Source organism: Parus major, chromosome 7 (assembly GCF_001522545.3).
Source record: "Parus major isolate Abel chromosome 7, Parus_major1.1, whole genome shotgun sequence".
NCBI classification, from domain to species: domain Eukaryota; kingdom Metazoa; phylum Chordata; class Aves; order Passeriformes; family Paridae; genus Parus; species Parus major.
Genome location: NC_031776.1, coordinates 18,961,192 through 18,976,001, shown reverse-complemented (window position 1 = coordinate 18,976,001; position 14,810 = coordinate 18,961,192). Strand labels below are relative to the sequence as shown.

The following is a 14,810-nucleotide window of genomic DNA, read 5'->3' as shown; positions in this document are numbered from 1 at the left end:
ACAGAAGGGAGAGTTTCTGACTGTTTGCTCAACAAGGAGGACTAAAATAAATATAGTTGCAACTGTGGTACACCATCTTAGCTAGCTAGAAGTGTCTCATTTTGCCAATACAAGTTTGTACTAAGGCCAGTTTTAGAGTATGCTTGTTTGGATTGTCTCTTCCACCTGAGAATTGAGCTGGAAAATTTTCTAGTATTTATTCACCTTTGATAAACACATCAAAACTACTGAGAGAGCCATATCACACAGTGTAAACACAAAAAATTACACAGGATTATGTGGATTCATCCAACAGGAATTTCTACAGCATTTTAGAGATGAAAACTACCAGTGAAGGTATGGTCTATGCCTGTGTAATAGTAACATCTGAAGCACAAAAGAAACATGACCATGTAGATTTTCAAATTTTGAGTTTTGTTATAACAGGTCTACTAGTTAAAAGTAGGCTGCAGCTTGCATCAATTCACCAAGGGGAAGGCAGTAGTTCAGGCAAATTCATTGTGAACTGACCACCTGCATTATGGGCTCCCACACAGATTCTTATCCCACATAAGATGCACCATCAGTGTTTTGAATTGTCAAAAATAAAGTTACTTTAGCTGCAATTCAAAGTACACAAATGGGTGCAAGAGGTCATGGGCAGGATAAAATTACATAGCTCATGCATAGATAGCCTTACAGTGTCTTAATTGTTAAATAGTAAGCATGTAATTTTAAAACAATATTGGCATGGCTCAAAAGGCTATACTCAAATCCAGCACAGTGATCTCCTTTGTTCTGCAAATCTGACCAGAGGAGTCAGTAACACCACGGCAATATTATCTCTTATTCATGGTTGAAAGGGTGGTGGCACAAACAAACAGTCAGCAAAAAAAATCCCATTAAATGCAATGCTGGTGCCTCTATTCTGTTCCAGGAAAAGAAACTGCAAGCAAAACTACTTGTCCCAGGTAGATAGATCCACCACCTCCAGCATGCATGGTCCAGGATCAGGAGAGGATCTGCTCAGCAAGTACATGACACACTACCACCAAGGAACATGGAACTGGGTGGGAAGCAGAAGGCTTGAGTCTGTACTAAATGAATGAGACCCAGCAGGCGATCTAACCAAAGTAAAATGAAGATGGATGGATGGATGGATGGATGGATGGATGGATGGATGGATGGATGGATGGATAAGGAAATTTATCTTAGTACATAATCTGTGTAGAAATAGTAAAAAAAAAATCACAGGATCATAAGGTATTTATTACAGCACATTAGAAAACCTTTTATGTTCAAGAATTTAAAGCAGCTCCTCACAGTTTCTTTCTAAAACCCCATAGCTTTGAACCTTTTCAAATACAAATTGCTTAAATTGCTTGCACCCAGAATATACAGTATGTGCTTAGTATTCATGTAGGATTCTTGCTGGTGAAATTGTTCTATTTTATTTTGATAACACTTTCTTAATTTGGATATAAATCTAGCTTTGTGTCTTTTCAAATAGCAAAACATAGTTTATTTATGTGATTATTCTCCTTATAAATCATATAATATACAGTGAGAATATGCTGGGAGGGAAACTATTCTCTCTTTTCCTTTGTGCACTATAATATATCAATTTCTGTGGCAATAATTTAAATTCCTAAATGTTGTTAATGAAATCTACTATTACTACAGTTCTATGAAAGAGCTATTTAAATACCTAGCTTCTGAAACATGGGTTTGGGAAACGTTAAAAATGTGGCACTGAATTCCTTGAAGAAGCTGTATTTAAAAAAAATATTATGCATCCATTTTGCATGTCGGATTTATTTTATTTATTTTTTTTTAATAAATGCTCACAACATGTAGCTCTTTTCTTAACTGTGGTGGGATTCTCATAAATAAAAGGTCTCCAAAATTATCCAGTCTTTCCCATCACAAAGATGTCCTAGTTCTTCAGCTGTACTTTTAGCACTGGCCATCTAGAGGCAGGTCTGACAGGCACCTGTGCATGGCTCAGATTCACATCCTGCTGCAGGGACAGGCAGCTGAGCCCAGTGCAGCAATGCTTTCAGGGCCTAAGAGGAACCTAGGTCTGCAACAAGAGAATCATGCTCAAGGTTAATCAATCATCAGAGTTAGGTGAAGAAGTTGTTAACAGAGAATCAGATAGGCTCTTGATTTTCATTTGCATCCTTCTGCAGCATGTGGTACAAGTCTCTTTCTCAGCCACTTGAGCACTTTCACCTACCAGCATTCCTGGTAGTTTTCTATCAGAAAAAAAAAATTTAAGATGATGAGGCACACCGATAAGCACAGCAGTATGTTCCTTTCTTACATATGGCCTTTTTGCAAATGTGTTAAGGAATATACTTTGGAATTGTCATTAATTTAGCACCTTAAGAAAAGTTGAAAATACCACATGTGACACTATGGTTCAAACCTGCAGATGTTGTTAACACATACACAGATAGCGTATTTTTCTTACAAAAATACTAGAACTTTATAGAAGAATGTGAGGATACAGAAATACAATTTTCTAGTGATCCAATGTAAGTCCATTTGTTAGATTCCTCTGTGAATTGCAAATATATTGCAATTAGAGCAGAACTGGCCATTGCAAAATCTCATGTAATTTGAAAAAAATCACTGTAATACCAGTAATTGACAAGATTCTGAAACACTGTCTTGAAAGGCTGAAAACCAGAATTTATGTCCCTCAACTAGAGGAATGGAAGAGTAGATAGATTACATATTTCTAGTTGTGTTGGGGCTGCAGGCTTGCATCTGGTAGGACTGGAAATGAACCTGAAAAACTCTTTCTTACCTCCACGATACAGTCACCATTAGAAAGCCCATCTGTAAGAACTGGCAACACAATAGTCCTCCTGCATTAGTGTAATTGTTTTCTGAGTGGAAACACACCATCTAATCATCACACATACTCAGAACTGTGTCACAAAACTACCATAACAACAGACTAGATTCTTTTTACTGGACTTCTCAATCAGTTGTCTAACGCTTCAGGAAAAAAAAAAACAAAACAAAACAGCTGATAAACCAAATTCTGGGTGAGTAAATGCCTGACTGAATTTTAAAATTTGTTCATTGCCAGTTAGAAACTCATAGTATCTGATTCAACAGTAATGGATACTGTGCCTGGAGGGACAGTAAAGAATTAATTCATCTGAATCTAGTCAAGGATAGAGAGTGGGGGTTTTGTCTTACGTTAATTCTACTATACACATTCCATCATATGCCAAGCATGACGGAAAATAAAAGAAAAACAAGATTAGTTTAAGGTTTTCTAAATATAGAAAAGAAATAAATGATGTTTTATCTAATTGTTGAAGACACTGCTGAAGATAATGATTAACCAATGCAGGGTGGTGAGAGCACTATAAAGTAGGTTAATCACCTAGAGCTCATGCAAACCCTGTTAGCCTCTAGTCAGACATTTCCCTAAGGTATCAACATAATTTGAATTTCAAAAAAGAGCTTAACAGAATATAGTTCTTTCAGTTTTGTTAAATAGGGATTTGGACCATAAAAAAATCAACTTTACCTTTTCTAAAGTTCTGTGTAATCATCTGATCTGAGCTAGTAGCTTAAAACAGAGTAATGTGAATATTTCCCATTAGCTCCATAGAAGGCAGTGGCAAAGCTCCCACCAAGTTTTTTAGTCCTTAGTCCAAGATACTAAGTACTTGAAAAGTCTCATGTAGCTAGATAATCTCTGCTAGATGAGAAAGGCTTTATGCTAGGCTATGCTACATGTCCACGCTCTCCATTCCATGGGGATACAAATCCATACTCCACCAATGTAAGTCAATATAGCTAACTTACACCACCTGGGCATCAGATGCACATACAAAAAAAAAAAAATAGCAAACAGATGATTTCCAGTGTAATGTTCATAAAAATGAAAAGCAAACCTAAGAGGAAAAACCCCGTAATTCAACAAACGACTGTGTCTATAGAAAAGCAGCATTTGTTTTCATTATCTTTCTTTTAAATCTAGATTTTAAAAATTCTGAAACTGCCTCTCATGCTTCTAGTAAAATATGTTACTGTAGTACTGAGGAGCAGAAATTTACTGAGACTATATTAAATCTAATTGATTTTAGGCAGCTATCAGGGATATTCATAACAAGGACAAGTGGCCTTAAAAAATGCTGAGCTCCTGCACTGTATTTGTAGCATGCGTCATTGTTCTCTCTTAACTCCCACTCCCCAAATTTAAAAATCTAAATTTTGCATTGCTGAGAACATTACAGCCATCATTTAGAAATGAAAAAGAGCCTATGTATTAAAAAAATATATTTTAGGTATCTTAAGTCTAGCATGGTTGATTTTACTTAATTTTCATGGCTTTGATAATGACTGAATTTGTAAATTTTATAGTAGTAAAGGTAACATTCTCATGAGTGATTAAGCTTCTTGAGTCAAAAAAATTGTCTTGCAACTTCTGCTTCCCAAAATCAAACAAAAAATAACAAAAACCCCCACACTAATAACAATTCAACAAGTCCCACTATTATACTACTATTGAAAGGAAATTGCTAGAAAAGAATACTTGCCTATTAAGTTCCTCTATCAAAACAATTAAGTTTGGGTAGTGATTGAGAGGGCTTTTGGTCTACTAAGCACTAACTACAGCGTCTTTGAATGCATAAACCATTTACTTAGCTATTGAAATCTCTGAATATGGATAATAAAGGACTGGGCATTTTAACAGTATAAAAGAGATGCTAGATGGGTAATTTTGTATGTATTAAAGGCAGCATTAGAGATTTATTGTCCTTCTAAAAGGATAGAGAGAAAGGTAAAACAATCCTGAACAGCAGAAAGATGAGAGTATCACTTGTACAAATGGCATTTACTTGATTTACAGATTTTATTTTTTTTTTTTTAAATGTTTTTACTACATTCAGATCAGCATGCATCTCCTCAGCATATGTTTTGAATTCTGCTTTTCTGGAGACTCTTGCCCTAATTTTTTCACATGAATTTATTTGATTTCTTTTTTTCTCCTTTTTAAAGCTGAGCTTCATTAAACTGTCTCAAGTCTTGATTTTATACTTGTGTTTTTGGAGATGATGGGCAGAAATACAGGTGACTAGAGAAGCTTACACATTTACACATTGACAGATTTGTGAAAATCTGTTTCATCCTAATCCTATTTTTCTAGGCTATTTTCTGATTGACTAAACTGACATCTTAGCAAAAATTATCAAACCCATTTCCCTTTGAGCTTCACTTCCAGTATAAAAGCTCAGTCATCCATAAGGCACTTTGGACTTCAAAGATGGTGAATCAGACCCATAGCTATGGTATGTGTAACCTTGGAATTCATAATATTCTAAATTGGATTGATATTTGCCCCATTTTCTAGAACATTGCCAGACCCAGACAGACATTGTTATTCTGTTGATTGACCCTGCTTTTTTTGTTGTAGCTCAAGACATACCTCCACAGCTGACTCTTTTTCACATCCGTGATTTAGAAAAGAATAATTCTTTTCCCTTTTTAAGAGGAAATATAATTGCCATATAATCTCAAGAGTCAAAAATTACTTCTTGAATCTGACTTTGTGCTTCCTTCAAATTACACTTTTTTAAAGAAGGAAAGGAAAAGGAAAAATCAAACAAGCTAATTTGGATTTTATGAATAGACCCCCAAACCCCAGATTCTCAGTACACAGATAAAAATTAATTGCTTATACAATACTTTTAAAGTTTATATGGGAAGCATGCATTTCTTTCTAGAAATGAAATCATCTGGGACCTAATATAAATTTTGGAAGAATGACACATTACACTAGATTTATTTATGCAATGTCATTGAAAATCTTCATGTTGGAAATTCCAATTATGAAGCAAATCAAGTCAAAATTATGACACTTGATGAGAAACTAGGTATTATTAATTTTATTTTGCCTGTTTAGGATCTTACATACACTGCAGCATTCTAATTCTTCCTCATAAGAGCTGGGAATCACAGAGTCTGGAATGTATTTCTTACCACTGCACAAAATTTGGAACTCATTCCCTTTTATAGAAGAAGGAGAAAAGCCTAGAAGCTATGAAAGGAATTTGAATTTTCCTGAGTCCTACTCACTAGCCTAACTCTGTTATATTCCAGACGTAATGGTTAATTATGTCTTTGTCACACTGAGACAGCAAACAGAGTTTGAAACTATACATACCTATTCAGTGCTATTAGAAGACATGAAAATATTATGTTTGTGATAATCAATTATCTACCAAACAGGGTGGAACTTTTAAAATTTTAATGTGATCTCAAAGGGTATGGTTTTTAAAACAGTTCTGTTAAAAGACAAATAATTGATCTGATAGTTCCATGTGTCGATAGTCATCACAAAGGGCTTCTAGAGATAAGAATCTCTTAATTAAGCTAAATTAAATTAAACTTCTTGACAATATTTTTTGGTCTTCCCAGAACAGGGTTTGGTGGTCTCTTAACTGTGCCTGAAGGTTTGGTCTGAGCTTTTAGCTCTTCTGTCCCTTGCAACTATTTGCTCTGTCCTATCCTGCACCATTATAAAATAATTATAGTTTACTATTCACAACAATAAGGATCTGTAGCATTTAGGCCAGTACCTCTGTCAGGAGGAGGACTGGATTCAAGAGAACAGCAGAAGGAAAGAGTGTTGAGATTATTCATGTGCTGCAGTTTTGACTCAAACAAACTACATATGCCAAAGGGAAAGTGTCTGATTCAGTTTTATTGGCCCTTCTACTTTGAAAACAACTTTGTGATCCTGATAAACTTGCTTTCAAATTCCTATCTTGGCTGTGCTACTCACAGATGGAGCAAGCAAAAAGGAGAAACAAAGCGCTGCTATTCCCTGTTCCTCACACTCTCCAAACTCTCTCTGCACCTCCAGCCGGTAACATTCACAATGGTATTCCTCTGCTAATCTCTTCCTGTGTAACACACTTCAAAACATGATTTCTCACATGTAACCAGGGAGAGGAGATCCTTTGCATAAGGAGAATGAAATCAGAGAGAGGTATTTTGAAACTCAGTTTATGACATAATGTGCAAGTTTGGGTGACTCATCACGTAGGTTGTAAGAGGACCAAAGGACCCAGGAAAGAGGGAGACTTAGGCTGACACTACCACTGCAAAGTTCAGGGAGCTCAAAAGCATGTACCAACAGGAACTGGAAATACAGTTAACTTCTTACCCTACTAATTCTCATTTTACATACTTGTTTATACATAGCCCTTTCAGCCTTCAGCAGCAGAGCTGTCTGAGATTTGTAATATGACGTTTCATGGATGAATGAATATGTGAGCTGTAATTATTTTATCCAAACAGGTTTGTTCTATTTAATCACAGTTTAACTAGATTTCAAAATATATGTCTTTAGAAAGCACTGAGGGGGAAAATCGGTATCAAATGAAATCATATTAATTGTATACAAAATTTAAAAAAAACAACTGTGTAGAGCAGCACATGAGGGTAGGGAAAAAGGGGGAAAAATCATGTAATTATTTAAAGCTCAGAGATTAACTATTTAGAATCCTACCAGCAGACAATTAGATTAGTAATAGATACTAGTAGTCTCAAACATTGGTAATAATTGATATAAGATAATAAAAGACATTGCAAAATAAAAATGAATCAAGAAAAGTCTTCTAAAAATGTAAGTCAGCATAATGAGCTAAAAATTAAGGAATAAGACCCTCTAAATTTAACAGTAATTTTTAATCAGAAGCTGAAATACCAAATAATATAACTGAGATGGTTTTGCAGATAGCAATTCATCTGCTGTACATATGAAAAAATTCCAGGGCAAAATAAAGTATAGCTTATAGTTGCATTACACTGTAATAAGAAGATGAATGAAATGAAGTAAGAACTGTACTCAAGCCCATGTAAAACAAGGAATTTCCCATCTCAAGCAGCCAACTGGTATGCTCAGTTTTCATATCAAGGTGCAGTATTTCTGAAGAGCTTATTTTTTCATCAGGATGGAATCCATAATTCTACAAAAGCAAAGAGGCACAGAATCAGTCCTCTTTTTTTAACAGAAAGGATTATAAAAAGAATTAAAAAACATGGAAATTTTAAGCAGATAGAATTGCTCAATTGAGATAAAAGATATTAAAGGTACTAAAAATATGAATGACATTTTATTCAACTGACAAAGCATCAGATGTTATTTATTCTTTCATCCAACAAACAGAGACCAGTTGTTTGGATGTCAGCTGTTGAAAAAAATCATTGTGTGAAAGCTGAAATGCTCACTGGAAAAGCACAGTTCAATTAAGCATAGTCTGCCCAGATCAGTCAGAGAAGGTCATGCTTTACTGACACACAGGAGTACTGTGAAGATGTTACTGCCATGACTGATGAAAGGAATTCAGTAGATTTATGATACCCTGATTTGACAATGCTCTTCCCTAAGAAATTAATGACTACAGGACAGTGTTAGGACATCAGGAGTAAATGAAACTGTTAGTTAAAAATAAGAGCTGGAAAAAATACATTTGAAAGCTTTTTTTTTTTCTCCAATGTTTTGGGGAGGAATTTTGTAGGTCTAAATCAAACTTCTAGTACACCCATATTATTTAGTTTGGGACAAGGATACTATTTTTAAAAGGCAACTAAACTACAAGATTACATTACCTAAAGGAAACAGTAGATGACCAAGTTGACTCTGTTATTTAAAATGCTTAATATGGACCAGCTGAACAACCACTTACTATGGAAAAATCATGTCCCATGCTGAAACATGAGCTATTTACCAAGTCTTTGGAAAAACTCAAGTATAAGTTAACTGGTGTATACATACATTCAGCAGCTTTTTGTACTTGCATTCAGCAGCTTTTTTAATTCCTGCCTGGCAGACACAGATGTGTAAAATATTCTTCATAAATTCTATCAGTGCCTCTAATGGAACAAAAACTTCTTATATGAATATTAAGCTACCCAATACAATAAGAGCAGATCTAGTACAGAATCTTAAGAATTTCTGATAGCACATGGAAGGTGTCATCTTCTGTGGAATGCAGCAAGTTTCCAGAGTAATTGCTGAAGAACTCTATCAGATATACATTAGACATTTTATATTCCCTGTAATTGAAACTTGTGTTATTAAGTTACATTTTAAAAAATGCTGATTTTTCTCCAAGATGAGAATTGGTATAAAGCAATCAGAATGAAAAACAAGACTGTCAAGGACAAAGTCAAACTGGGCCAGAGAATCAGAAATGAGTGCAATAGATAAGCTTGAAACTAGGATAAGGGATAACTAAAGGCTGGATAAAATATACATAATCCACAATGATGGGGTATTATCACAATATTCTTAGAATCAATTAAAACTTTCATTTGGTTTTGTTCCCTGAACTTTTTTCCCCCTTGATGTGGTCTGAAGGTTTTTTATTCCTTTGAGAAAAGTGTTTTCTGCAAGGGAGTCAGCCTGCCTTTTTAGGTTCATGTTTTAGAAGACACCATGGTGCTTGGAGTTTTCAGCCCCACTGCAGGTACTGTACATGCACAGGGATCCTTCCCCAGTGAACTCAAGACTCCAGACCCCAACATGATTCTGCTTCACAGAAAGTCATGTACAAACATTAGCCAGTAGCCTGAATCCCCTACATCTCTGAAAACTGAGATTTCCAGATGGCAAGCTGATCTGACTAGGTTACTGAAACAGTGGTGTAGATACCAAAGGAACTAGAGCAGATGGAGTGACACCCCTATCTGATTGTTTTTGAGCAATGGCAAAGGTAGTTCAGGTATGGACGAGCACTGCAGCTCATTATCATTTTAACCAAGCCATCTTTATGTAAAGGTTTTAAAACAGAACCAAGTTACCATGGAAACTGATTGAAGCAAAGACTTGCTGTAAATTCTTTTCTAGACAACGATAACAGGACTGACAGGTGGGCTGTAAAAGGAAAACGACTGCAATACAGAGTAAGGCATGTTGATCTGTTTCCCCTTCCTATAAGTGTTGTCATTTATAGCTCTACTTTATCTCTACATTTTCTATGGGGATATAATGAAAATTTTTTAGAAGCTCCCACCTAAATGAACCTGTTATTTTGTCATAATCATATTTGCAAGGGGATATACATGAAAAGAGTGAAAGGGCAGGGCACTCCACTTATTTTCCCAAATTATTCTGTCTTACTAGAATCATCAGGGAGGGAGAGCCATCACTCAGGAAACATATTTGCATAAAGTGCCCTTTTCCACTAGTGTTTATATTTTGGTCTTGAAATATACTCTCAGTACATTTACATCCTAGCACAGTGCTCCCCTTGAGCACTAAGAAAGAAAGTAACAGGAATTAAGTTAATTTTCTGAAAAAATACCCCTTTCCCATAAATTTAAAAGTATACCTATTTTCTCTAATCCTATTAAAAAAAAATAAATTTGTCTCTGTAAATATCTTTCTTAGCCTTCAATGGAATAAAATAAAAAAGTTTGGAATACCCAGCCCTCAAAATAGAGTGCCAGAGTTTTAAGAAGGGAAATTGGCAGATTGAACAGCAGAGTTTGTACATTTTCCACTCGGAATAGTTAGCGGTCAGCCCTGGAAAAGATTTTGGCACATATATATATATATGCAAATTTTTATTTATTTTTTAGTTCTAGTTTTAGGTTTTTTTTAGTTCTATGCTGGGTGTTTCTACCTGCTGTGCTTAATTTCAGAATCTTGTGTTATCATTAGAAAAAATAATGTCTTTTGCAGTATCTACCAAAAGGAAAGCAGGAGAAAGGAGAAATTCTTGATTTTGCCCTGATACTTTTCTAGCCCAAAGTTTCTTCTTGGTTCCACCTCCCAGCTGGAGCTGTGGTTGTACATCCTGACACAATCCATAAAGCAGTTTTCTTCCAAATTTTAAGAGGTTTGCCGTCATCAACAGACATGTTTGGTCCCAGTACACCAGAACCACAACAGATAGTCACCTTTTCCAGCATGTTTGCCTTACAGCTAAAAGTAACAGCAGCTGCTGCTTTTGTTGTCAGAAGTAAATATATTTCTCACCTTCAGTCTCTGCCTTTCTCAGCACTGAGGGGGTGGGGACGTGACAGATGGTTCCTGCTAAGTAATCACAGATAAAACAGTATTTGGTGTATAGCATACATTTCCAGGGAAATAAGAATGCTTTTCATTTAATATCATCCCGGTGAAAAGCTGGATACTTAATAACATGTGGCATGCTGTAAGGCAACACATCTTACATGTTAAAGTGTATGAAGATGAGAGTGGCAGAACTCTGTGATAAATGATGCACAAGCCAACCTTTACTTGTCATAAGTGAGTTTTGATGACTATGTTTATTGTATGTAAAGTTTTCTGGCAATGAGACAAGGGGAAACATGAATCCTAATTCTACTCTTTTAAAGATAATTACATCTTTTATTCTGTCCACTATACAATATTTGTGTGTCTCCCAGCCACAGAAACCTGCCAGTCCAGGCTCAGCTGTCAGGCACACTTTTGCAGAGGTTTGTACAGTCCTTGAGACTGGACACTCAAGGACTCCTTGCTGTAAAGGTAGAACCATTTAAAGGAAGCCATTTTAAGTATTTCTATGCTTTTTGTCTTCATTCTGAAACAAATCCTACTGGGAAAGGGTCAAAAAATATAGCTGCTGTCCTTCTCAAGCAAATAAATTCCCCATAAATGTAAAAATTATTTCAAAATAATTTTTTAATTCTAGAAACAGTATCCCAATATCCAATAGTTTAATACAATTGAAATTATTTGTCACTGTTGTACATTCCCAAATTTTAATTATTTTTTGTACCTGGTTTTATGACAAAAATGTGTTTTTTCAAATAATCATCATCAGATTGCACAAAGAGGTATTTATCTTGGACTCTAATTAAGGAAGTCAGAAGATTAGAAATAAGAATGTTGGTAAAAAGTTAAGGTCGTAACACAGGACAGTGTTACACAGGACAATTTTAATTTACAAATTCTCACCTAAAGTCACGATTATTCAAAAGCAAAGGTGGGGAAAGATGCATAAGAGATGGAGGAGGAATTGTTAGGAACTGGAAAAAGCCAAGATATAAGTTCTGTGGGAAAAAACAATCACATCAAAAAGAAACAAAAACTCCCACCAATCAAACAACCAAAGAAAACCCCAAAAGAAAACACACCACCAAAAAAACACCAGAGTGATAAACCAGAAAACAAAACAGAAAAACCTTAAAATAACAGTTTACAAAATTGCCATTTGCAATCTAAGGATAATTCTACCAAGACTGATCAGGATTCTGTTAAAATCACTGGACTTTGCAGAGGTGTCTCAGATAGGCACCTTGTAAACTTCAAGACCAGGCCTAAAAGAAATCAGGTCAGTGCTGCAAGTAAACTAGTCTGTGACACCTCTGAGTGGTCACTCTAAAGGTGTTGTTTGGGTTTCCAGAGGACAACTTGACAAACACTTGTATTCTCTGTTTCTCATAAGCACAAATTTTCAGTTGTAAGACGCACATTATTTCTACATGTTTGTGTTGATATATTTTGTGCAAAAAATGTATATAAATAGATTTTGTGCATGGATTTAAGTGGTTAGCAGTATAAAATTATTTTGGTATTCATATCTATAAACTTATTACTTCAGTACTTGACCCCAAGTCTCCAACTGTTCCTTTCTTTTCATGGAAGACAGAAAAAAAGTAGTGAAACAAGAAGGCTGTCATTTACACATATGTAACTCATGCATTTTTGTCAATGCAGGTTTTCCAGTACAGAGTCCACACTGGTTTCATATGTGATGAGGAGACAAGCAAACACTGGAGAACAGCAGTAGATACGACACCGATAAGCAAGAAAGAAAAATTAAGGACAAAAAGACGGAGCTGTTTCTAAAAAATCAGGTAAGGAATTCAGGTGATTCTCTATAAAATGTAAAATGTACAAAGAATTGTGCCAAATAGTTTACCCTCCCTTCCCAGTATTTCTGAGAATTCCTTCTATATGTGTCTAGGACATATGTACACACAATACACATACCCTACTAACTTACACAGTGAATTTACTTTTTGAGCAAAATTGCTGTTACACTCAGTGCAAGTATTTATTATACTGGTATCTTACATTTCTTTGAATAGAATCCATTTCCTATATTTAATTTTATTTCCTTTAAATAAACCATTGTACTATTTGCTACAGGAAGCCAATTGATTAGTGGTTTGACAGAGGAGTGAAAGTGAGCTGTGCTGTGTGTGTTCCTGTTCCTTCTCAACAGCCCCAAGTTCTCAAATCTTACAATGTACTGTCCTCAAACTGATCTCTTGGGGTGTTACAAGCACACTGCAGAAAAGCACCATCTGTTATCACCCACCCCTTTCTTCCTACAGTGAGAGGTGTAAAGTGTTTGGAGCTTGGTCACACTTACATTTCCTAAGCATGACCAGAGAGGAGTAGAAATATATTTACCAAAGACCAGATCTGGATGAACAAGGAAGAACAATTCATCCTTTCCTCTTCTGCTCATCTGCTTTGGAGAAAAGTTGCTGCACCACTTGTAGTGTCACAGTGAGAGCATAAACATAGTGAACTATATAATCTCTAGTCCCTAAAACAAACTGGCTAACTGCATGTCACCTGATGGAACTATTCATGACAGAAACATCCTATAAACTTTTTAGCAATACTTTCTTCTGGAATAGTCTGAAATTATATTTTGCCACAAACAGAAGATGGAATAAACCCCATAGCTAAACATTACAGATCTATCTACTTAATCGATAAATCTCCTTTCCACTCACAAAACTAAAGCTAACCTAAGATGTTGGTATAGCAACACACATGAAATATTACAAAATGGTAACTTACAGGTGTTTGAATTCCTAAATAATACCATCAGCTTATCACACTCACTTAGTATATCCACAAAACAGAAATTCCTTTAAAGTTTGGCCCTGTAGAAGTACTTTAACTCATCTACAAAATCCTTACTTCTACTAATATTTAGTTATCATAGCATCTAATGCTTCCAGACAACATATTTCAGAATACTGACTCCAAACCCACAGAAATTCACAACTGAAAAAACACTTTCTATGAATTCCCAAGAGATCTAAAGATATTAAAACATACAAAAATCCTTAGCCGAGCCTCACAAACTATACAAAACCCATTATTACTGTTAACATATCAATTATGTTCCACAATCCATGATAACACAATACTCTGCTCATGATAACTTTCTGCAGATTGGTAGGACTGCCACACACTGAGACATTCTGCCAGTTCCTGGTGTGCTGTTGATTGATAGGTGCTGCATGCTTGCAGAGTATCAGTAAGGATGCCTCGAATGGGAGAAGCAGCATCATACATCTAGAATTTCTCTACTACATGCAATATTCATCAGTTACAAACTTGGGAATGTCATACTGTAAAAGCTGCATGATAAAAGACACTGCCTGGTGTTACAGCAGATTCCATTTGCCATATGGTATGTTATTATTCTGTATTACCTTGGGGAGGGCACTAAAAGTGAAAGAACACACTCAAGGCATATAGAAAAATGAGGGCAAATTGCATAGTTCTTAATTATATCAGTAAGGTCTGTAACTGAAACAGAGATGAAACTAAATAAAGAGCTGAAAGTGCAATACAGTACCTTCCAGCTACTAAAAAGTAATAAACTCTATCAGGAATATTTTAACAGGAAGAAATTGCCAGCTGTGATATGTAATGACCTACAGACAGCATTAAAGCAGATTTGACTCCAAAGTCAGGAAATGCTATGTGCATTGCTACACATATTCCCAAAACAGGGTTTTACATTAAAGATAATTTTTACATGGGGTAGGCTGGAGAAAACATTTAA

The 14,810-nt window shown here is 35.5% G+C and overlaps 1 protein-coding gene across 7 annotated transcripts in view; it reads left to right on the top strand.

Annotated features, from left to right (window-relative positions):
* The first annotated feature begins 901 nt into the window (after positions 1-901).
* Positions 902-14,810, top strand: part of B3GALT1 (beta-1,3-galactosyltransferase 1) — a 107,378-nt gene continuing 93,469 nt past the window's right edge. For 6 of the 7 annotated variants that reach the window (XM_015634555.3, XM_015634550.3, XM_015634554.3 and 3 more), the window contains exons 1-2: positions 925-1,112; positions 12,710-12,849. The gene's annotated coding sequence lies outside the window, so the exon portion shown is untranslated. Of the gene's footprint in view, positions 1,113-12,709; positions 12,850-14,810 lie in introns of all 7 variants that reach the window. The other variant, XR_004498277.1, reaches the window with a different exon arrangement.